Raw genomic sequence first — 24,639 nt, forward strand, 5'->3', positions numbered from 1 at the left:
GGGTGGAAGCTCTATGGTAGTTTGTGAAAGATGTCTTAGAAGCTACAAAGCAGTTTAAGGACAAGAAGTAAGGGGGATGGAGAGTAGAGTGGAATTGTTTCCAATTAAAGCAGCTAGGGAATTAGGTAGGTGGAATGTAATTATCTACATTGGAGTTTGGCCAGGCTTCTGGGCTCTTTTGGGGGAAAAAAAAAAAAAAAAAAAAAGCTCTGTGATCCTTAATGAATAGAGAGGTAGGTCCAAGTTTAACATCTCATCCAAAAAAATGAAATAAGATTTCTAAGTCCTTCTTTCCCAGAACATAAGTGGCATTCTTCTTTAACAAACGTGAAACTGCTTATACGTCCCATATTTCAATTTGAAATAATTATTTCACAAGGCAATGACCTTGGAAATGGGAGTGTTGAAGAAGAGACAGTAAAATAGCTGCAGCAGTCAAGGAAAGAAGAGGCACAATTTATAGCAAATAAACGTCAAATCTGCAGCGTTCTGAGATACAAGTATTTGCTAAGTCATAGCAACAACTATCTAAAAGTGAACGTGGCATCAGTGTATGTTTTTTTGGTTACCTGAAGAAGTAATTCTTAAAGCAGGTTAGTTTTGCTCAAAGTGTACAAACGCTTCCCCAATGACTGGCCGCCAAGGCAGCGTAACGAAAACTGATATCCTTTCCAAACTCAGGAAGCCCGACACATGTGCGCGATAAATGTAAGCAGACATTAAATCCTTCATAATCAGGGCAGAATGAAGATGTGAACTGAATAAATGCTTGAGAAAAATCATAGCTTCTATTAGATGCAAAGATTGAAATGTTAGACACCTTTTAGCTCAACTTTCATTTAATTTACAGCTTTCCTTTCTGGAGTCTGAAGGGAGTGAAAAATTCTTCTCTAATTTTTTTCCCCTTTCACGACTTGACCACAAAGATGAAATCGGGGTACTTTAATTACCATTCAGAGCCAAAGTCTTGCCCTTTGATATGGAAATCCCACCTCTGCGACCGCCTTTTCCCGGCCCTTCTCCTCCCAGTTGCCCACCAGGAATTTTAAGTAGCTTTGTCACCAGCTGATGCTGCAAGCTAAACTGTAGCTCTCTCCTGTTAAGTTTTGTTTAAGTTACACTATGTTTCTTTCACCAAATTGGAAGAGCTGAAAGCAAGGAGGGAGGGGAGAGGGAAAAAAAGCAGAGAGAGAGAGGGAGAGAGCATGAATGAGAATATGACTGACTCGATCCATTAGAGTTGCTGAATTATAGTTTCTACCCTGTGAGCATGAAGTGTGGCCCATCCTGCACAAAGCCTCTCACTTTAAACACACACACAGAGCACACACCAATGAAAGCTGCCATGTACAGCTACCCCGTTATTGTCATCTGCCTGCTGCATGACTCCCGGCTTTGCTATAATTATTAATTGCACTTGTCAACTGTCATTAATTCCTCTTTGGCATCCCTGTCTTTGAGTAATTAGACAGAACAGCCTCACTGAGCTCATTGTTTAGAGTCCCTTGAAAGAGCCCACTGGGCTTTCCGTGGAGAAAACCATCAGCAATACAGCAGAGCACTTCTCTGTTAACCCGTTGGAAGTGTGAAGAGAAGGGAAAGGGCTTTCACAAGTATGGGTGGCCGGCTTTGCTTTGTGGGTACAGAAAGTCATGGTCAGCTACCTTATACCCGGAACCATAGTCTAATTACTTCTTTCCTGCAGAGAAGGGGTATTCAAGTTTATTAAAAAGTCAGAGAAAGTCCTTAGGAAAAACAAAATTTTCAAATCAGCATCTTTGAATTTTTAATCATTTTCTCATTTGATCTTGTGCTTTGCATTTTTGGAGAAACCATGTTTTTCAAAATAATAATTTCCTATGTTTATTATATACATTTACATATACTACATATATATGTATACATAAATGATGCACCAAGTTTTTCCGGGTGACTTTTGGTTTCTCTATGTTATAATTTAGATTCTAAATTTTAGATTGACAGGATTGAAGCTCCAGTATTTATTTAGTCCTCTTTCCAGCTTCCCACACAAGGAGTCAGGTGACAGTGCTTTTAATTGTACAACCGGTGGCTCTGAATACATTTTTAAATTTTATTTCTAAAGCCCATGGCCTCTAAAAGTTCCCTGAATTTAGCTAGACTCAGCTGATAAAAGGAAAATGGGCTGTACGGTTTACATTTGAGTAGTAACTATAAATGAGAATTACTATGTTAGCATTTTAAATGACATAACGCATAAGAAAGCACTTTAAAAACTGTAAAGTGCTATAAAGCATCATATTAGCATTTTATCATTATTAGCTTATAAAACTAAACTCCTTTGACACTGTTAAATTTATTTGTAGCTTTAAATTCTTCAGCAGTCAAAAATAAGTTGAGAATGAGGATTTAGCCATTTTCCAATAATAACACTGTTAATAATATCAAAATAGTTACAGATTATTTGTTTAAGCAAATACTAGAAATATTAAACACATAGAAATGTTAAACCAGTATTAGAAAATGTCTAAACAGTAAAGTTTCTTGAACTAGCTGTTCCACTGAAAAGAAAAATCATAAGAATTTCTCTTAAAAAAAATTAAGATCTATGGAGTTTTGGAAAATAACTAAAGTAAATTTGATCACTAGAGATCATTAGAGCTACTTCTTATATTATCTTAGCTACAATGTTTCTTTCAGATACTAGGTGAGTGCTTCTTAGCAGTAATATCATTTATTGAAGTCTAGATATGTGCTCTATGTACTTTATACATCAATCCATTTAATGCTCAAATCTCTACGAAATAGGTACTATTATCTCAATTTTAGAGATGGAAAAACTGAGCAACAAGTAATTGAGGAAGTTGTTCAGGATCTCACTGCTAGTTAATAGTCAAGGACTGGTGAGCCCAAAAGCTCCACTCTTAACTACTCTTCTAGCCCACCTCTCCAGGAGTGAAGACACTATCTTATCTAGGTTTCCATTCAATAGGTAATGGATCTAGATTTCTAGTAGTCTTTCTTAAAGAGCAAATTAGATTAAAATATCTGAAATATTAGTCATAAAATTATAATATAAAAGTGTGCTGGACACCGTAGGGACTTGGCATCCCATATATTCAAAGTGAAAACGTGTGTGTGTGTGTGTGTGTGTGTGTGTGTGTGTGTGTAGAGGGGGAGAGAGAGAGAGAAAATAAGTTTCACAATTGTTAGGGATTACTCTAGCTATCCTTGGGCACTGTTACTATTGTGTGTAAATGCCAGGTTAATACAAAAAATCCACTTTGATTTACATAATTATACATATATAATACACACATATAAATAGGTACATATATTGAACTATTAGCATAGTTCAATGCATTGTTTATTGAGTATTTACTGTGTACCTAGTCTGTGCTAAAAAGTATATAAGGCACTGAGTGAAATAGAAAAGTATAAATTATGATTTCTAACTAAAATGGGTTTTCAGACTTACCAAAGAGACAGATCTCGAGAACCACACAATTAACATACTACAAAGTGCTAAATGGAATACAATCAATGAAATTGATTAAATGAAAGAGCTATGATCAATAACAAGCCGTTACTGGGAGGGAAAATATGACTTGTTAAAAGGAAAAACTTTCTTTCTAAGTAACAGAGGTGTCAAACAATGAATCACACTGATTTGAAAAGTAATGAAATACCCATCACTAAAACATTCAAGTTTGATGATGATCTATAAATAATGATATAAAAGAATTTCTGCAATGGTTGTGAGGTTGAACCAACCTAAATACTGTCTAGTGTCATCTTGCATGTCTTAGAGTCCATAATTCTATAAAATAAGTTTTTAGCAAGGTGGGGAGACTTTATCTTGCTTGTTCTTTACAGCGAACTCATCTTGAAGAACTTTGGCATTAAATTCGACTTTCAAAGATGAATTGGAGGTTAAAAAGTGACAATGAGAGTAAAAAAAAAAAAAAAGAAAAAAAAATTCCAAGAAGAATCACAGGTGCAAAGATAGAGAAGTAGAAATAATAAACACTTTAGGGGAAAGACAACTTGAAAAGACCCACCTCGTTGACACAAACAGTAACTTGGGAGAGTAGGGGTGGCAAGGGTAGTGTGACGGGGAGTGGGTAGGAAGTAACAAAGAAAAAGCTGTCTCAGCAGAAAGGAGGTAAACTCCCAAGAGGCATCATCAAGAGGTTTTCTTCGTTGATTCAATGATAAGAGATGGGGTTGACTGAGGAGAAAGAGCACGATGGATGGAAGGTAACTCAGGAGACAGCTTGAGTTTGGTACTGCGTTGTATGGGGATAGAAATTTGGTTTTCACTATTAATTGTGAACTCAGGCAAATTACTTGACCTCCTTCTCACTCAGTATCCATATTGTTAATGAGGGTCAAAGAGTTAATCCACGGAAAGCATTTAGAAAAGTGTCAGCACATGTGAGTACTCAATAAATGTTAGCTATGATTATTATTACAATACACTTACTGCTAACCAATACGTTTTAATTCATGTCTAATTGGTATAAAAATTATGGTGAAGGGGAGGAGAGATGATTTAGGGTGGTATCCTTTTCTAACAGAGCTGCTCCAAAGTAGAATGAACTTTCTTGGGACGTATTAAATTTTTCTTTTAAGTTAAAGTATCTACAATAAGGAGGGGGAATTATCTATCATATCGTTGTAAAGAGGTTTTCCGCAATGAATGGTACAGTGGATCACATGATTCTTAGCTCCTTTCTCTTTCTAAAGTGCTGGAGTTCTAACTGATGGTAAATCTAGAAAGTTAATAAGGAGACCATATTTTCAGCCTTTGGAGAGAAATTAAATTTAGGTAATAACTTCCCTCAACTTTGGGTTCATGAAATAGTATACTATTAAGAGTATAAGCTCTAGAACAAGACTGTCTAGATTCAAATACAGATGGCATCTTTTAATTCTCTTGTGTAAGCCTGAGCAAGACTTGAAAAATTTTTTCATGCCTCAGTTCCCCCAAATGCAAAACTGAGATAATAATAAAACTTACCTCATAGAATTGTTCTGAGAGCTGAATAAGCTGATACACGTAAAATGCTTATAAAGTGCTTATGAGTGTTCAACATATGTTAGCTGTATTCTTGTCAGATTTAAAATACAGACTGTGACAAAATAGGAAATACTACATTTTAGAGAAAAAGATTAACTGCAGTATATCTAAAGCAAGAGTACATTTTTAACTCTCTTTTTATACTTTTACTATTCACCCTCTATAAGGCTTAAATCAATAAGACTAAAATTTTTAGAAGAAAAGTTAGCTGAAGGGTATCCAAAGGTATTAACTTACAGTTATAAGGAAATAAATGGGGATGTAATGTACAGAATGGTGACTATAGTTTATACATAATTCTGTACTGTATATTTGAAAGTTGCTAAGAGTAGATCTTAAAAGTCCTCATGACAAGAAATAAAATGTAACTACATACGGGGATGGGTGTTAACTAGGCTTATTGTGGTGATCATTTCACAATATATAAAAACATTGAATCATTTTGTTGTACATTTGAAACTAATATAATGTTACATGTCAGTTTATACCTCAATTTTTAAAAAAATGCATACTCAATACAATGACAATATCTACTTATTATAATACCATGCTTAACAGAAAAAAAGAAAAGAAAGAAAAGAAAAGAAAAGAAAAGACAAGACTTAGCTGGTGGACTCAGCCTAAACAGTTTGGTAGTACATAAGCCATAAGGCTCTATAGTGAAGTATCATTCAAACGAATTTGTATTAATCGGACTTGCCATGGTTACCAACACCTACTCTCATTAAATGCATTTATACAGTTTATATTGGGCAATTTATATTACATTTTATTTTTGGTCTCTTGAATGCCAACATTTCCCCCTCCCCCAAAATCCATACCATACCACATACCAGAGAAAGCTTTGTTGTAGTGGACAAAGCATACTAAATATCGACATTTTTCTTATGGGAGAAAAAAACAATGGAATCTTATTATTTATCAAATTAGATAAGATTATGCATAAGCTCCTCAGATTGAGTTAAACAATCTGAAATTTACAGACTGATTATGTCACTACAGCCTTAATACTTCCGAGCCAAATTGAACCACACAGTTTTTCTCTGAACTTTTGCTCATGCTTGTCTCAAGCTCTCCTCGTTTCCACCACTCAAGGCCCACCTCAAATATCATTGTCTTAGCTATGCCTTTTGGGATTCTCACTTCTTCTCCACAGCGTGTCCCTCCTTCATTGCCTGCCCGTGAAACCTCTTCCTTCTCTGATACATGAAATATAACAGAGACTATGAGTTAAAAGTATATGAGATGGTGGAAGTAAAAACAAAAAGAAGGGTAAAATTATGGTAAATACATTCCATCAATGTCTATACCTTTGCCTGGGGAGACTCCAAATTTGGCACTAAGCTTTTTAGTAGTGAACGACTAAAGGAACACCGGTCAGTTACACAGTACACAGGCATCATTAGATAAAAATAGTCTAATAACTATAGTCACCATGCTGTATCAATACATTATATCCCAATGATGTATTTATTTTATAACTATAAGTTAATACCTTTGGACCCCCCTTCAGGTGACATGTCTACTAAAAACTTTAGTCACATTGATTTAAGCATTAAAGAGGATGAACAGTAAAAGTATAAAAAGAGAGTTTAAAAATGTATTCATGCTTTAGATATACAGCACTTACTTTTTTCTATAAATAAATAAATATTATATATCAGGAGCAGCATCTGATAAGAGGAGTTAGAATTTTCTCCCAAGTAGTCTTATAGAATGGATATGCCAGGTTGCAATGCAATATCTCTGCAACACAATTCTTGGTAGGCATAATGAGTTTTATGGGGCTCTTTCTTACAGCAGCCCTCAGTCAGGGCCAATGACACCACATTAAAGCACAGGGTCATAAAAGTCACTTACTTGGGGTCTTCAGAAGCCAAGGACACAACTCTGCATCCCTGGCTTAGTTCAGAGGTGAATTTCAGGGCATCTCAAAAGAACTGCATATCCCTCAAACCATATTTGCAAAATATTATTTGTCACCATTGGGTTTCTCCTAGACATTGTGGGGCAACAAATTTGAAATTGTTGTGTCTGAAAGAAGGGGAGTTCAGGTTCTCGACATAGCCAAACGTTAAAGTAAATGCCTATGATCAAACTAGTGGCAAGCTGACCCCATCATGAGAAAACTGGCATGTACACCAAAGACGGCATTCAGAGGCGAAGTACTCAGAAGTGAGCTATGGATCTTTGCATTCCGCCTTTCACCAGAGGGACTCATGTACTTTTGCCATACTCACCCCCAACTATACCCCAGTACTTTATCACAGTTTTTAGACCCAGGATCCCATTTTACATATTGTTGCATCCTCTGCAACAACCAGCATCATGCTTCGCACGTTGACGGTATAACTGCTACACAGAGATGTCTTCTGCCTCCTTCTTTTCCAACCAACTCTTGACACAACTTCTACAAAATACTGGAGTGGAAGGATGGTAGGCACATCCAAAATGGGTCTGCCAACAACAGACTTGGTGTGCATCACACATCACCTCCAAAATGTCGCATAAAGAAGTAAATTACCAAAAAGAAGATGAACCAATATAGAATGTGTTGAACGATACTTCTGTGCATTTTGAGTAATTTTGTTCAAGGAGAATTGAAGCAGATGGTTAAAATCAAGAAAATAGATTAAAACCCTAGTTAATGAATGTCTTGGAGATTGCTGTGCAAGTATTTAGTATATGTTTAACTAAGACAAGCTTGCTGAGCAACATTTATACATGTAGTATTCTTAACTTTCTCAGGGCTACTGTTTCAAACCAGAGCTTCCTCAAAGAAATTTTAAATCAGATTTTACCTCTGGTCACATTCCTGCACACTTATACTTTCTAGTAGTTACGCAGCCTTGATCCTCCTGAAATTTTAGATTGTAATTCCAAGAGTTATTAGGTTGGAAAACAGCTTCTGGGCAAATGATGTTATTCAAAAAAATTTTTATACCAGAAATAATAGTTGGATTATTTCTGCCTCACAGATAGTCTTGAGGTCTGATTTTTCATGTAATTTGGGTACTCTGACATAAAAGTTTCTTGCTCTTAAATAATAATACCCTTAAAACAGAAGAGAGAGATGAGGGGATAAATAAAGATAATAAATACAATAGTTTGCTAAACAAATACAAAGGTTAAAATTAGCTTTGACCTTCCTTTTCTGTTTAGTTTACCTATCCTTCTGTATTCCAATGGCATTACATAAATACTTTAATATTTGCTATTTAAGGGTCTATCAAAATCTTGAGTTCTGTTAAGTCTCAGTAAGTGTTACTCCTTTCTAAAACTACTAGTCTTAATGTATACATTTTCTTTTCAAAACGTATTATTTACTGTTGAAAAGTTATTCCTATTCCTAAAATTAAAATATTTGTTTATGTTTTTTAATATCAGTACAGATAGAATTTAAAAATAGAATAAATGGTCATGCACCAAAATTCATGTATCCATCAGAGGTCTGTTGGACAGTGGAAGAACACAGAATTCATTTTGTGAAAGAATTTTTTTAATCCAAGAAGATGAGTCCATTTGAACAATCTATCAAATATATTTTACTTTATTTTAATAAATTGCTTCATCTTCTGGATCATTTTATGGTAATAATCACTTTTTATTGAGGGATTTGGTTATGAAAGTGAGAAAAAAGGGAGAAATGCAGGAGAACTTTTTAAAAATCCAACTGCAGTTACATCTGTGAATTCATAGACATGAATTATGCTCACAACAATGAGGTAACTGCTTCATTTTTTAAAAAGGGACTATGAAAATGCTAGGTGAGTGGTAGAAGAATTTAATGATGGTTTTCAAAAGTGAATATCTTAATAAGAAATGATACCTTTTGTCCATTATACACAATCCAGAAATCATTTTCCAAGTATTCTAAAACTCTCATTTCTGGGTTATTGTTCTCAGTGACAGTGGGACCAAGTGGAATTCAAACGAAGGCAAACGTTGTCACAACATGAAGAACTGTCCAATGACCTGACACAGATCAACTCAGAAGCAGTACAACCCCAACTCTACCACTGGGATTTTCTGAGTAAGTCCCAGATAAACTTGTCGGCAGTGTTATAGCGTATTATCCTGGCCATGTAGCCTTTAATGTATTGAAAATTCTGCAAAACATTTTGGTCTTCCTAAATTTTTCTCCAATTAAAAAATTAGAATAAAGAATTTATAGATATGTTTATATAGCAATCTATGTATACAGAAATGCTACTATTAGAAAAACATTTATGGATTACTAATGCAATCTCTATCAAAATTCCAATGGCCATTTTTCACAGAAATAGAAAAAACAATCCTAAAATTTGTATGGAACCACAAACAAACCCAAATAGCCAAAGCAATCATGAGACAGAAAAACAAAGCTGGAGGTATCACACTTCCTGATTTCAAAGTAGTATAGTACTACAAAGCTATAGTAATCAAAACAGTATGGTACTGGCATAAAATGGAACAGAATCGAGGGCCCAGAAATGGGAAAAAGATAGTCTCTTTATAAATGATGTTGGGAAAACTGGATAACCACGTGCAGGAAAACAAACTTGGACCCCTATCTTACAACCACTCACAAAAATTAACTTGAAATGGATAATAACAGATTTGAACATAAGACCCAAAACTGTAAAACTAGAAGAAAACATAGGAGAAAATCTCCTTGATGTATGGATTACTATACTCACGTTTATAGTTTAAAAAATAGTATGTATTTTTTCTTAAAATGAAAATAAGATGTATTTCTTAAAGAAAGGTATCTAATACAATTAAAAAGGGGAAAATTTTTAAAAATCAGATGTCATCCTGTAATCTAGCTTTTGAGCATTTTATTTATTTTTTTTTTAGCATATATTCTGTCAGTATTTTTGTCCTATGCATGATACATGTGTGTATGTGTGTGTGCAGGCACGCACACCCACATATCCATTCAACAAATATTTCTTGAATATTTATGATGGTTCTAGTTTCTCACGTCATTCCAACATTTTTACATGAAACTAATATTCTATCATACACAAACACCACAACATTTTTTAATGCAGAGCCCATTTTTTTTAACAAAATCATATTTTTATTTTAAATTTTGTGTTACTACCCACATTACATATATATGTAATATTACATAACTTACTAGAAGCACAAGCATCAACATTAACAAATTTTAATGTCTACTGTGTGCACTGAATCTTTGGTGCAGCAATGCAATGGACACTACTAGCCTCAGTAAATGAGAGGCCTCATCTCACTGCAATCTCTTCAGCATTGGTTATTGTGCATTTTTAATCTTTGCCAATTTGCTAAACGAACTAGGTTCTCACAATTAATTTGCATGTCTCCAATTATTACAAAAAAACATTTTATGTGTTTAGTCCCCATCTGATTTCCTCCTTTTAACTGAATATTCAAATTATATCTCTACTTTTCTCTTAATTTGTAAGTAGTTTATATTTTAATTTCATAACTAACGTATGAAATTGCCAATAGTCAGTTTTAACAAAAATGGCAATTTATTGTATATCATTAAACCCAATATATTGTAAATACATTTCTCAGCTCCTCATTTGTTTGTCAGTTCTATCATTTAAGATGCAAAGAAGATTTTACATTTTTGTGATCAAATCTAGCAAAATTTTTCCTTTGTGATTTCTGCCTTTAGCGTAATGCTGAAAAATAACTTCCAACTCTCCCTCCACTTATATAAATACTCACCAACACTATCTCTTAATACTCTTAGAGTTTCTTTGATTAAGAATTTAAAACTTTAATCCTCCTAGAATTTATATTGACAATGGTATAGAAATTTAACTTTTTTCTAAATACTTAGAAAAGTGTTCATTCCTCTCACACAGATTTAATATGCCTAAAATGACACTGTATCAAAAAGCTTTACCATATTAAGAGGGAATGAAATTTCCTAATTACAGTTCAAACATCATGTTTATATTATGTCATTTCATTTCATATTATAAAGCACCAATTATTCACTGTAAAGTATGAACTGTTTTCTAAATTCTCTAAAAGATGACTAGATATATGTGTCACCAAAGAAAATTAAAAATTATGGTTTCTAATTACTTTAAAAATTAGGAAATATTTATTACATTTTATAAAGAATCTCAGCAGTTCAACTTCACTAATTTATGCAAAATGTATTTTCATTTACAGAATGTGACCGTGGGCAAGACTTCTGTTGAGAAGATGTATAACCTAATTATGCAAAAAGTTCTATGGAGACTGTTTGGGTTCAAGGTTTTTTTCTCAAATTAAATTACTATTGTTACAACTGCTTCTTTGTTGCTTAGTATTCTAAAGAAAGACACAAAAATAAGCAATTGCCTGCTCACATACATTATTTTAAAGCCTTTTGGTCAACAGTTCATGCATTATTTTATTTGGAAGGAAAAAATCCTCTTTATTACAAACAATTGCTGCATAAGACAACAATGTTCAAGCAGTTGTTATTAAAGGATTAAGACATATTATTATCATCTGACTTTTAAATAAAAGTAATAGAACTCTAATTTTTCTATGATTTTTAAAATGAATCTCTCTCATTATTCTTTCTCGTTATTTCTTTCTCGTTATTCTTATCAATCAAGAAGCCCAAAGGAATTCTACAATACATAAACCATTATTTTCTTCCAGGCTAGTGTTTTAGGTCTCCTTCAAGTGGATCAGCATTGGCTACTCAAGTAGCAGTATCTCGTTCCGAGACCAGTACAATGAAGCATCTCTACAGTGACTGCATTATGTTACTTAAGCTGATGTACATTTTGAAATGAACTCTGCAATTCAAATTGTACTAATAAAATCCCCCCAGTGCATTATATGTACATACACTTGAAACACCCAGAAAATAAGCTTAATAACTTTATGTTAAACTATTCAGATGGAGATTAGATATTTGTAGGTAGAGCATAAAGGCAATCAAGCATAATCAGGCATTTAAACAAATAATTTTGAGTTGAGAAGAAATTATGAGTATAGTGCTATTATATTTAAATATGCATGGTGTTTTTACTTGTAAGGTTAACTTGAGAAAACTAAGCTGAAAGTATATCGAAAAAGGAGTCTTATTCAAGAGATTGAGGTGTAACAATAAAAGATGATCTACAGTGAGTTAGAAATGGTTATGAAAGAATGAGATACAGAAATTTTATACTATTCAGGAAATATAAGATCACATGATGAGTTATTAATTAAGAAATGAGGGATTCAAATCAAAGACTGTACTTTCAGGAATGGATTATACCATATGTTAGTAAAGAACTGTGGATTAAGTTATAGAGCATGGACGGTTAGCTGAACAGGTAAGTAGCATCACAAACCCATTATCTGTATTTACTGTGAAATCACTGTCTTCTTTTTCTGGTTTTTTTTTTTTTTTTTTCCCTAATAATAACCAGGGTTTTGATTTCAGAGAGTCACTGGATTTTGCCATGGCCTTTCAGTCTGGTTAATTATTATGTGTTCAGAGTAATGCACATTTTTATCCACAGGTGGCAGACCTTTTTTAAATCAACTTCAATCATATTCAGTATTTTGTTTTGGTGTTTTTTTTTTTTTTTTTTTCTTAAACTGCCACCCACATTAAAATGTAAGAGTGTGCTGCTTGGAGTTCTCATTAATGCTGCACAATTTAGATGATAGATTTGTCAACGTAGTGGCTCATTCTCAAAGGCCACTGAACCCTGTCGGGATAAATGCCTTAAAAATTGTATATTGCAGAGTAATCTTTAATTATAAAGAACTCACTTGACGATTTACAATATATTGGGATTATTCTCCTTTTGCAAGCAGCAAAGAGTTTTACTTTCTAGATAAGGTTGACTGAGGAAAAAAAAAAAAGTGATTGGATTTGACAAATAGTTAAAGCAAAGAGCTTGCTTATTTGCAAGTAAAAGAGAGGTGACCAAAAGGCGTGTACAAATAACAACCACTTAGGTTCACAAATAATTAACTGGCTAAATGGTTAAAGCAAATAATTATAAATGCAGTCACATTTTAAAAGAATGTTAACACAGAAAGAGATAAGCAAAACAAAAATAACTGCCACCAGTGGTATAACTAACCACTATCCTCAATTTACCTCTGTAAAATCTTGGATTTGCAAACCTATGTGAAGTACTTATTTTTGTTGTGTTATTTTTGGTCAGTGCAGTATAAAATCTGATATCCAACTAAGCCTTTTTGTGGGTATTGATATGTGCAAAGAACGCTTTAACATGGCAATGCATTTCAATTCATATATAAATAAAATATTTATAATTTTATAGTTCTCAAAACATTTTACTGCTATTCAATCTAATGGCAATGCCTGATAGCCTTTATTACATTTCTTAGAAAAAGAACACTGGAAAGAATAAATGCTTATTTTACTGCCCAATTAGTCTTCATTTCCAATGTGGGAAATTCTTTACAAGCATCTTAAATTATTTTACCTAATTTTGAAAGATGTATCAGTTTAATTTACACTATTTGCAACCACATTTCTCCCTCATGAAACATAATACACCCTTAAAAAAATAAATAAAACTTATCATAACTATTTGCTGTACTATTTTAACACTTATTTTGAATATATCTACACAATGTGTACACTTAAGCAAATGGTAAGAAAGCACACACCCATGTAACCACCAGCAGGGCATTAGTGTCACTCTCCCTTGGGCCAGAAGTGCTCCCTGACCCAAATTCTCCCTCCTTCATTCAGCTCAGCCCCTTTCCTCATTCCTAGAGATCAGCACTCTTCAGCACCTATAGTAATGTTTCCTTGCTTTTCTTTATAGTTTTACCATCTATAATGCATCTCTGAAAAACATAATTGTTTGCTTGGAATCATCCTGCATGTATTCTTATGTCTTTGCTTTTCTCCGCTTAATATCAAGTAGATCACTAAAAGTCTTCCATTTCATTATTTCATTTCATTGTATGACTATTCTACCACTGTCCATAGTGTGGATGACAACTGAATTATTTCCAGTTTTTGGCAAATACAAGTATTTCTCCTGTGAACATTCTTATACATATCTCCTGATACATGGATGTACATATTTTGCTGGGATATATACATATATACATAGGATTGCTATGCTTAAGTAGGGGCTATAAATTTTAACTTTACTATATCTAAAAGTAGTTGTTCCAATTTCTGTTCTGACCAGCACTGTATGAATGTTGCTGTTGTTCTGCATCCTTGTCATTGCTTTGACCTGCTAGCCATTTTAGTTTTCCCCATTCTGAAGTATGTGTAGTGGGATCTCATTGTGCGATTATTCTGTATTTCCTTGACTATTACTGAGATTAAGCATTTTTTCATATGTTTTGACATTTGGACATATTACTGACCATTTGGATGTCTTCTTTTGCCCATTTTTCTATTGGGTTGTGTTAAGTTTTACATTGACTTGTAGTTTTAAAAAACTCCAGATCTCCAGGAAAAATGCTCAATAGCAACTATCCTGATGTTGTTTTTGATCATAGAAGGAAACTTCCAACAATTCACTATTTTAATTTATTCTTGCTATAGGTATTTCATATCACACTAAGGAAGTTCTTCCCTGTTTTTAGTTTTCTAAGAACTTTAAAAAATAAGGAAAGAATGATACATTTTATTAAATCCTTTTCTGCATTAATTGAAATAATCATGTGATACCTTTTTTTAATCTGTATTACATTGGCTGTTTATTTACATGTCAGCAAAGCTTGATTTTCTGGAGTAAACAAACTTGCTCATGATTAATGATCCTTTTTATATATTGCTGAGATCAGTTTGCTAATATTTGGTTGACAGTTTTTCCATTTATATTCATAAGAGGAATTTGCCTGTGAATATCCTTTTTCATACTATTCTTGCCAAGTTTGGTATCAAGATTATATGATCCTTATAAAATAAGTTGGGGACTATTACCTCTTCTATTTTTTGGAAAAAAAAAAAAACTTACATAGGATTAGACTTATGTCTTCCTTAAATTTGCCTGTGAAGCCATCTGGGTCTGGAATTTTTTTGTAGGAAAATTTTTGATTACCAAATTAAATTTCCTTAATGTTTATAGAACTATTCAGGTTCCCTATTTCTTTTTGAGTAAATATTGCTAAGTTATCTATTTTTTAGGAATATTTTGACCACTGGCATATTTTTCTAGGAATCTGACCACTGATCTAACTCTTCATATTTCCCAACATAAACTTGGTAATGTAAAGTTCATGATACTCATTATTAGCTGTTTAATATCTGCACATCTGTTGTGATGTCACTTTGTTATTTCTGATATTGGTTATCTGCCTCTTGTCACTTGCTTTCTTGTTCAGTCTCATCAGAGGATTGGAAAATTTCCTCATCTTTTGCGACAATTTTTGGCTTTCTTGCTTTTCTTCTTCATATGTTTGTTTCTCACTTCGTTAATTTTGTACTTTAATTAGTTTCTCCCTTTTATTATTTTTGAGTTTATTTTGTTGTTGTTTTTGAAATAAATTCTTGGCTTATTAATTTTCACTCTTTCTTTTTTTCTAATACATTTAAGGTATAAATTTCCCAGCAAATGCTTCTTATAGGCATTCTATAATTGTTATATGTAAGATGTTCATTTTTATTTAATCTAAAATATTTATAATTGCTATTGTGATTTCTTTTTAATTTTGAAACTTTTTTCTAGCCATACTTTTGTTATTCATTGGCAGCTTAATTTCACTGCTATGATTCAAATTCTTTGAAATTAGTTGAGACCTAATTTATGACTCAGGATATGGTCAATTTTTGTAACTGTTCCAAGTGTTCTTCAAAATAATGTGAATTTTGCAGTTGTATGCAAGGTTCTATTTATGTCTACTAGGTCAAGTTTCTTAATCTTATCTTTCAACTCTACCCCCCTTTACTGATTCTTTTCTATTTTATTCCATTAATTATTAAGTTAATTTCACTGCCATTGTGGATTGTTTATTTCTCCTTGCTAGTCTGTCAAATTTTCCTTAATCTATTTTGAGGTTATGTTATTAGGGACACTTAGATTTAATATTATTCTATCTGCCTATTGAATTGAAAACTCAATCACTTATAAAGTAACTTTATCTCCAGTAATGGTTTGGGCTTTAAAGTCTATTTTGTTTACTCAGTGTAGTTACACCAGTGTCCATGTGGTATTTGCATAATATAATTTATCCAACTATTTTCCATCATTATTTACATTTTACATGTGCGGAATCAGTGGTTAAGAGACATACCCAACAGTAGATAGTCCTAAATGGTCGAGTCAGAAATTGACCTAAACTGTGTGTCTCCAAAGTTGATGCCTTTCAACATTATGCTTCTCTTACAAGTTCCAAAGAGTGAAGTCAGCTTAGGTTCGGAGGGAAAAAACACTCTCATTCTAATTTCTGCCAAGAATTTCTCATAGATTGCTATCTAATTGTGACTTTTCACTTATCTTTGAGATAAATTCTCACTCCTTTAATATTCTAAGGCAACAAAATACTGTAAAAAATCCTTTAAAAAAAGAAAGAAAACATTCTTAATCCAGAACTGCAGTACTCAACCTCTTTCACTTATACACAAGGAAGAAGTCTTCAAAGTTTTGCTCTTTGCCTTTGAAATCTGCATGATTAACAGCAACATTCACATGCTTGTCAAATGCCACCGAACAGTATCTCAATCTGCCCTAACCTAAAAAAGGTAGCCAGGATGCAATATGATCAAGATTTCTGAGTGGCTGTATGGCTCTACTGAGAAGGAAAGCTTACTGCAACCTGACTTCAGAAAAAGCAGTCAGAAAGGATGAGTGATAAGCTATTTCATCTCTCCTTGAATAGACACACATATAGTATTTTAAACAGAGGCACTAAGCAACTTACGTAACCTTTTGGAATCCCGTACTATTTTTTTTGTTTTTTTACATCTTTATTGGAGTATAAATGGTGTGTTCGTTTCTGCTGTATAACAAAGTGAATCAGCTATACATATACATATATCCCCATATCCCCTCCCTCTTGCATCTCCCTCCCACCCTCCCTATCCCACCCCTCTAGGTGGTCACAAAGCACCTAGCTGATCTCCCTGTGCTATGCGGCTGCTTCCCACTAGCTATCTATTTTACATTTGGTAGTATATATAAGTCCATGACATTCTCTCACTTCTTCCCAGCTTACCCTTCCCCCTCCCCATGTGAATCCCATACTTTTTACATTTCTATAATTTTAATACTAAGTTATACTTGTTAAAAAATGTGTAAACTGTAAAGAAAATTAAAGTTGCTCATGATTCCATAATCCAGAGCTAATAATATTTAATGTATTTACTTTCAGCTATTTTTTCTGTTAATTTTTTATGTATTTGTAATATATATGTCCACTTGAATATGTGTGTGTGCATACATGTATGTGTGTACACACACACATTTGGAGATACACTGTATCTTTAGTGTGGATTCTGACTTGTTTCATTTAACATTGCATCATGCATAATTTCATATGTCTTTCAAAATTTTTTTAAATATTTTATTGACTGTATAAGATGAATATATTCAGATTTATCCAACTATAGCTTTATTGCTGAACAATTTAGTCAACCTCAAATTATTCTGATTACAAACGTATGAAAATGATCATATATACATAAATTTTGTCTCCTTTAATTATTTCATTAAGTTAGATTCTTGGAAGTGAAATTGCCAGGTACTGTCAGTTAGGCCCTAATATCTAGTCTCTTGTTCTTCCACAATAATAACTCCCCCAAATTTATCTTCCAGAATAAAAGCTACATTTTCCAAGCTCTTTTTAAGTGTGGCATGGTCATGAAACTATGTTCTAGCCAATGGAATGCAAGTGGAAGGGGTATGGACACTTTTCAAAAGATGTCCTTAAAGGGAGAGAGCATGAATCTTCTAGAAATATTTCCTTCCTCTTGCTAGAATATGGACATGATTGCGGGAATACCAATACTGGATATTCCAAAACACTAGGTAAAAGTCACATGTTCAGAGAAACAGAGCCAAAGATGAAAGATCTGGGTCCCTACTGACTGTGGAACCACCCAATCAGCTCTTAACTGCCTACACAGACTTCACATCAGAAAATATAAAGTTCTACCTTTTTTAAAACAATTTGGATTGCTTGCAACCAAACCTTTTCCAAACTAATAGAGTGAAAATGTTGCATAGAATGCCTTGGAAACATTTAAGGCTCTTAAGAGAGATGGTCAAATCACTTTATGGTTGAATAAATATAACTTATTTCCAGCATTATTGAAAGCACCCAACTCCCCTCATTCTTGTTACAACATTATTATTCGAAGCTACATTTTACTAGTTAGATTGTTAAGTGGAGCACAACTTTGTATTTCTTTTACCAGCATTTTGCATTAGAATTGCATGCTTTATTATTTGTTCTTATATCTTGTTATCTTTTAAATTAAAATGTTAGTGCCTTTCTTATAATAACAGCTCTATACATGTGATGTTTGTTGTATTTGTTAGAAGTAGTCCCAGTTTTCCATTTGCCTTTTAATTTTATTTATACTTGTGCTTTTACTTGTAAAACTATAAAAGTTTCATATTTGCAATAATTCGTGACTTATTCCAGTTCTGTTATCATTAAAAACCATTACAATGCTTTCTTCCATATTACTTTGATTCATTCGTCTGTGACTATATAAAGTCTTATTTATAAATATTTTTAAAATATTTTTTTAGGATTTAAAAACAATTCAGTCTTTAAAGACGATAAAAACTACCACTGAATCTAAGTGTTTTCACAAATAAACTTGTATCTTGAAGTTCTAGAAGCGTAAGTCATATGACTTTTAGAGTGGATTAGTAAATAAATAAATTTTAGTTTACTCTGCAAGAATACCACTTTTTCACTATACTCTTTAGGACTAAACAGAAAGATAATTCGTTTTTCATTTTACTAGTGATAAACCTCTGAACAATAGGATCCCTTTCCTTCAACCTTTTCTGCTCTCACCCACATGACAGTTAGTCACGGGACGATAAAAGGATTTTCAACTTTAGGTCTGTGGTCAAACTTCGTTCTTGTTCCCAAGAGTATAACTTTTACAGGCATTTCACGAATGCACACATAGATAGATGCCCACTAAATTTTTCTGCCAAGCAAATTGGGAAAATATCTGTTTGGCCTCAGCAAAATTGTATTTTTGTATGTGTTAACAAAAACATACCCTGAAATACTTAATAGCCCATGGAAATTTTTATAAAATGTGTGACCTATTCATTGTGACCCAGAATATTTCTTGTTCAGCAATAATAAAAAAGTAGCAACAAATGTTTTTAAAAAAAAACATTTTTCAATGAGGGAAAAAAGCTTCTGCAACTTTAAGAAATGTGTATCTCATTAAGGAAACGAAAAGAAAAGAAATATTGCTTTCACCTGCCAGTTTAGAAACATTACCTTCATAATGAGGTTGAAAATTATAATTACAAATACAGTTGTCATCTGAACATAAAAGACTACGTATTATAGCTTTATATGCATATGTCATATACTTTACTTATAAGTTGAAAATAGGAGAAGGCACATAAACTTCCATTTTTAAAGTAATCAATTTTTTCAAAGGTGTGTATCATGTGTTTTATGAATATATCTTTTTCCTACCCAGTGCAGTGCCAAAATTCTCTGTTCAGGCTTCAGAATCTTGTAAGTAGATTCAAACAGGACTCGTGTCATCAGCAAGAGGAATCTAGAAAAAATAAAAGTAGACCATTAACAGTGTATTGTTCCTTTTTAGGAAATATATCAAGATATGACTCTTTGGAAACAGGAGATGTCTATGGTTTTCAAAATAAATTTATATACATGTAAATTTATAGAGATATATAAATATAATAAAGTTATTATTTATTGAAAAAAGGCATTAATTTGACATTATAATACCACCAGAATTAATCTAAAAACATATATATATGTTATGTTATATGCATACATACATATCTGTTAATCACCACATAAGTTGTTCATTTTGTATAATTTTGATATAAACAACCTGAATATACTTTAGGACAGGCAACATTAAAGTAAATTCTTCTTTCTTGGAATGAGTTATGAAAGATTTTCAGGTGTCCTCATAGGTCCTTTCCTTGATTCCATTCAAATGTATGACAGCAACGATCAACACAGTAACTGTTTAGTGGGAGTCATCCAACTATCTCTACATTGACATTCCTTGCTATCTATCTCTATATATCTCCCAGCCCAGCAAAAAATATTGCTCTAGGCACTTTCAGGAGTGAGTAGAACTCTGGCTTTGTTACCAGTTCCTTAGGCTGGACAAAAATGGCCTCTGGCAATCAGTCAAAATTCCCAAGAATCAGACTTTTGAAAGCAGGGAACCAGTACATGGTGGTAGCCAAAGCATTGGTGCCAGTTCAGTCTCTTCAAAATCAGTTCAATTTATGAAGAATTGAGTAATTCTTCAGTTTCATTCTTATTATGCCATTGATATTTCACCGTCTTGGTCACAAGGTTTATGGTATTAGGGTAGTTTTATTACCACATTGTTATCCATCTGGACCATGATTGGTAGGGGGGATTTCACTTCATTCCAATATCAGATCTTTTGTTACTAAGCGCAGAAATCTAAAAGTCACCACACTGACAGAGAAGGTGCCACATTATTTCAACAATTCACTAATTACTCCATTGGAAATTACTTCAAAATGAGAAAAGTTATTACACATTTTCAACATCAGAAATTATGCCGCTGCCCGCTTACAATAGCCAAGACATGGGAGCAACCTAAATGTCCATCAACAGAGGAATCAATAAAGAAGATATGGTACATATATACAATGGAATATTACTCAGCCATTAAAAAGAATGAAATAAAGCCATTTGCAGCAATATGGACGGACCTAAAGATTGTCACACTGAGTGAAGTCAGACAGAGAAAGAGAAATATCGTATGATATCACTTATATGTGGAATCTAAAAAGAAATGATACAAATGAACTTATTTACAAAACAGAAACAGACTCACAGACTTAGAGAACCAACTCATGGTTACGGGGAGCAGGGGAGGATGGGGGGAAGAGATAGTTACGGAGTTTGGGACTGACATGTACACACTGCTATATCTAAAATGGATAACCAATAGGGACCTACTGTATAACACAGGGAACTCTGCTGAAGATTATGTAACAACCTAAATGGGAAAAGAATTTGAACAAGAATAGATACATTATATGTATAACTGAACCATTTTGCTGTACACCTGAAACTATCACAACATTGTTAATCAACTATACTCCAATATAAAATTAAAAGTTAAAAAAAAAAGGAATTATGCTGCTGCAATAAAATAAAGGTTGTCTACACATGGTCTGCCAATTCTTTGAAAAACTTGTTAATTTTCATTAAAAATTTTACTAAAAAGTACCCCAAACTTCACTTTTTTCAATTAAGTGAAATGTCACATCTGACCAACTGTAAAGAGACTGCCATGGTAGAATTTACTTAAAATTAAACAGAAAAAATTTGCCATATCCTATATGCAGGCAACACAGAAATACACAGGTGGTAATTTTACCCACAAGAGGGAGCCTGTATTTTTATATTTTTGTCACAGAACTTGAAAAACTTGAATTAAAATATGAAATACTAAAAAGTATTTGTTGATACCATAATCTTTATGTCAGGTCAAGTTTTAAGCTAATCAGATTTCAGTTGGCATATTTTTCTTCAATCATAACATAACAGTATATCAGAAGATTGGAATGATAGTTGGAATTTTAAAAAATTTCATACCTATGTTGTAATTAGGGTTTTTTTGGATATAATAATGAAGATGTTACTGCCAAAGCAGCCTAAGAGGAAATTCTTTCAGGTGGTAGTAACATTAGTTGGATGAAATTGACTGGAATTATTATGAGTGCTCTACATCCAAATTTAATAGTACAGAAGTGAAATGATATCTTGGCCATCTTATCAGAAAAGAGGCTTATATACACCAATAATTTCCATGTATTTATGGAACAGGAAACACCCTACTTTAAAAATTATAGTGGCCTTTCTCACTAATATTACCTAAGACTTGTCTAAGAAAGGGTATAACTGACATGACACCAGTATGATCTTTTCTTTCTTAGAGTTGAGAAAAAGATCTTTTTATTTAAATAAAGAAATCTATGCTTTATTCCTTCATATCCTATAATCTGCCTAAACAGTATCTTAAATTACTAAGACTCTCTAAATAAATATGCTCTGGGTTTTGTAAAAATAAACTGTATTCATCAACTTAAAAACGACCTTATAAAAAATAATTTTGGCATATCTTATCAACGGAGAGTGAAATGTTCTATCACATTCAGAGACATAGTAATAATCCAGCTGAAATTTGTTTTGTGATTCCTTGTAAAGTGCAGGGAAGACAGATGATAAATTGTCCCTTTCCCCCAGAGTCCTTAGCTTCTTGACAATATTATATAACAGGGGCAGGGAGTTGAGGAAGAAGGGGTTAATCACTGCTGCTCTTCCTTCTGGAATTCCAACCTACCCATTAAATCATTGTTTTTTCTATCACTAGGGATTGTGAATCTAATGGACCTAAAATCAATACCTTATAAATGACATAAAAAATATATTCATTTTTTGGACTAATGTACCCTAGTGTCTGAATCCTATTTACACCCTCTACTTTAAAAAGGAACAACAGACCCATTTCTGCCAGTAAAAGGTTACTCAGTCACTCTGGTGACATGCTGCAGAATGCACTGTTGTACTCAAGTGCAGCATGAGGGAAAGACTGGTGGCTGCAAATCCACCATTGCAGAAACTTTAAACCTGGTGCAGTGCACTCCTGTTAAGATACACAATCAGAAAGGAGCATGCAGGTAGCTTCCAAGAGCTTTGCATTGTTCTGAGGGTGGATTTACATGTCTCTGTTTTATTATCTTATTTCATAACTTACATAAAATTTTCAGTGCATCAAATATTACCTTACAGGGGCTTCCCTGGTGGCGCAGTGGTTAAGAATCTGCCTGCCAATGCAGGGGACACGGGTTCAAGCCCTGGTCTGGGAAGATCCCACATGCCAAGGAGCAACTAAACCCGTGAGCCACAACTACTGAGCCTGCACGTCTGGAGCCTGTGCTCTGCAACAGGAGAGGCCGCGATAGTGAGAGGCCCGCGCACCGCGATGAAGAGTGGCCCCCGCTCGCCGCAACTAGAGAAAGCCCTCGCACAGAAACGAAGACCCAACACAGCTAAAAATAAATAAATTAATTAAAAAAAAAAATTTACCTTACAATACTGAAAAAACAAACACAACTTCCACTTAATAGTGAATTATATAATGATTGAAGAAGCTCAATAAAAAACCCTAAAAGACAGAAATGCTCACTAGCATACCAAAGAAATACTAGCCAAATTAATGTAGTATGAGATCACACCACATTAAACCATAATCACAGGCGAGCTCTGGGGAGACTGAGGGCACTTCATCTCAGTGAAACAACCAAAAAAGATACAATGACTATCTGTCGGTTTTTTGCATATTAAGAAAATATGCTGAGAATTCCCTGGCGGTCCAGTGGTTACGACTCGGCGCTTTCACTGCTGTGGCCCGGGATTCAATCCCTGGTCAGAGAACTAAGATCCCGGCAAGCCACACGGTGCAGCCAAAAAAAAAAAAAGAAAAGAAAAGAAAGGAAAAGAAGATATGCTGATGAGAAGGTTTTATATTTATATAATATTTTTATTAATCCAAAGGACCCTTACCTCAGAGGCCATTCTTATCACTTTGAAAGTATTATGCTTAGTTTTAAAAAGAAAACTTCAGTTTACAATTTATTCCTAACTTTATTCTGAGAGTATCTTCTATCTTTAATATTTTTAAGATATCAAATGTAGAGCAACCCTGTAAAATGCAAAAATACCTGCAATGAAAAGATAAAAGTATGGCTAAAAAAGAAGAAAAAGAAAAAGAAAGCTATAAACTAAAGGAAGACCTATTTTCCTGGAAAAAAAATATCATTTGACTCACTTTTTGTTTCAATGGGTACAAACTAAAATAGAGAATAACGAATAGGGAAAGCAACTTTAAAACAGATTTTTCTGAGAGAACTCTAGCAACAGGTCAGTATGAGGTTGCCTGTTCAGTTTTATGGCTTAAAATCCGTAGAGTTATTAAAACTACAAAACAAAAAAGAAAAACTGTTGTTCTTTATTCCATTTGCCAACCAGAGTCATTTATCCCCTATTAGATAAAGTATAATAGACTCTACCGAAAGGGTCATTGGCCTTCCATTTAATGATATTGCCAGCCCCAATCTGCATTTTCCCGGCGATGTCCCTCAACACAGAATAAATGGCTGATCTCTTCACAATAACAGCTGATTTCTATTTATTAAGCTAAAAAGGTCACCATTTTCTACGGCTGGGCCGCCCTGCACTATTGATAATTTTATGCATAAACAAATGGCAAATTTGTGCCACATAAATATGCATTAGCAATTACTTTTTCCTCGGGAAACGCTCACCGCATGCAAATGTGTACCTCACAGGGCCTGCTAGCTTTTGTTTTAGCTCTTGAACAGTCAAACAAAAGAGCACAATAAACAATTTTAAAATTGCCAATC

The 24,639-nt window shown here is 33.5% G+C and overlaps 1 protein-coding gene across 3 annotated transcripts in view; it reads right to left on the reverse strand.

Annotated features, from left to right (window-relative positions):
• The window catches only part of SOX5 (SRY-box transcription factor 5), a 997,819-nt gene that overhangs the window by 698,315 nt on the left and 274,865 nt on the right, over window positions 1-24,639 (reverse strand). For all 3 annotated transcript variants that reach the window (XM_068560002.1, XM_068560001.1, XM_068560003.1), the window contains exon 4: window positions 19,661-19,745. The gene's annotated coding sequence lies outside the window, so the exon portion shown is untranslated. The remainder of the gene's footprint in view (window positions 1-19,660; window positions 19,746-24,639) is intronic.

Source organism: Eschrichtius robustus, chromosome 13, assembly GCF_028021215.1.
Source record: "Eschrichtius robustus isolate mEscRob2 chromosome 13, mEscRob2.pri, whole genome shotgun sequence".
NCBI lineage: Eukaryota > Metazoa > Chordata > Mammalia > Artiodactyla > Eschrichtiidae > Eschrichtius > Eschrichtius robustus.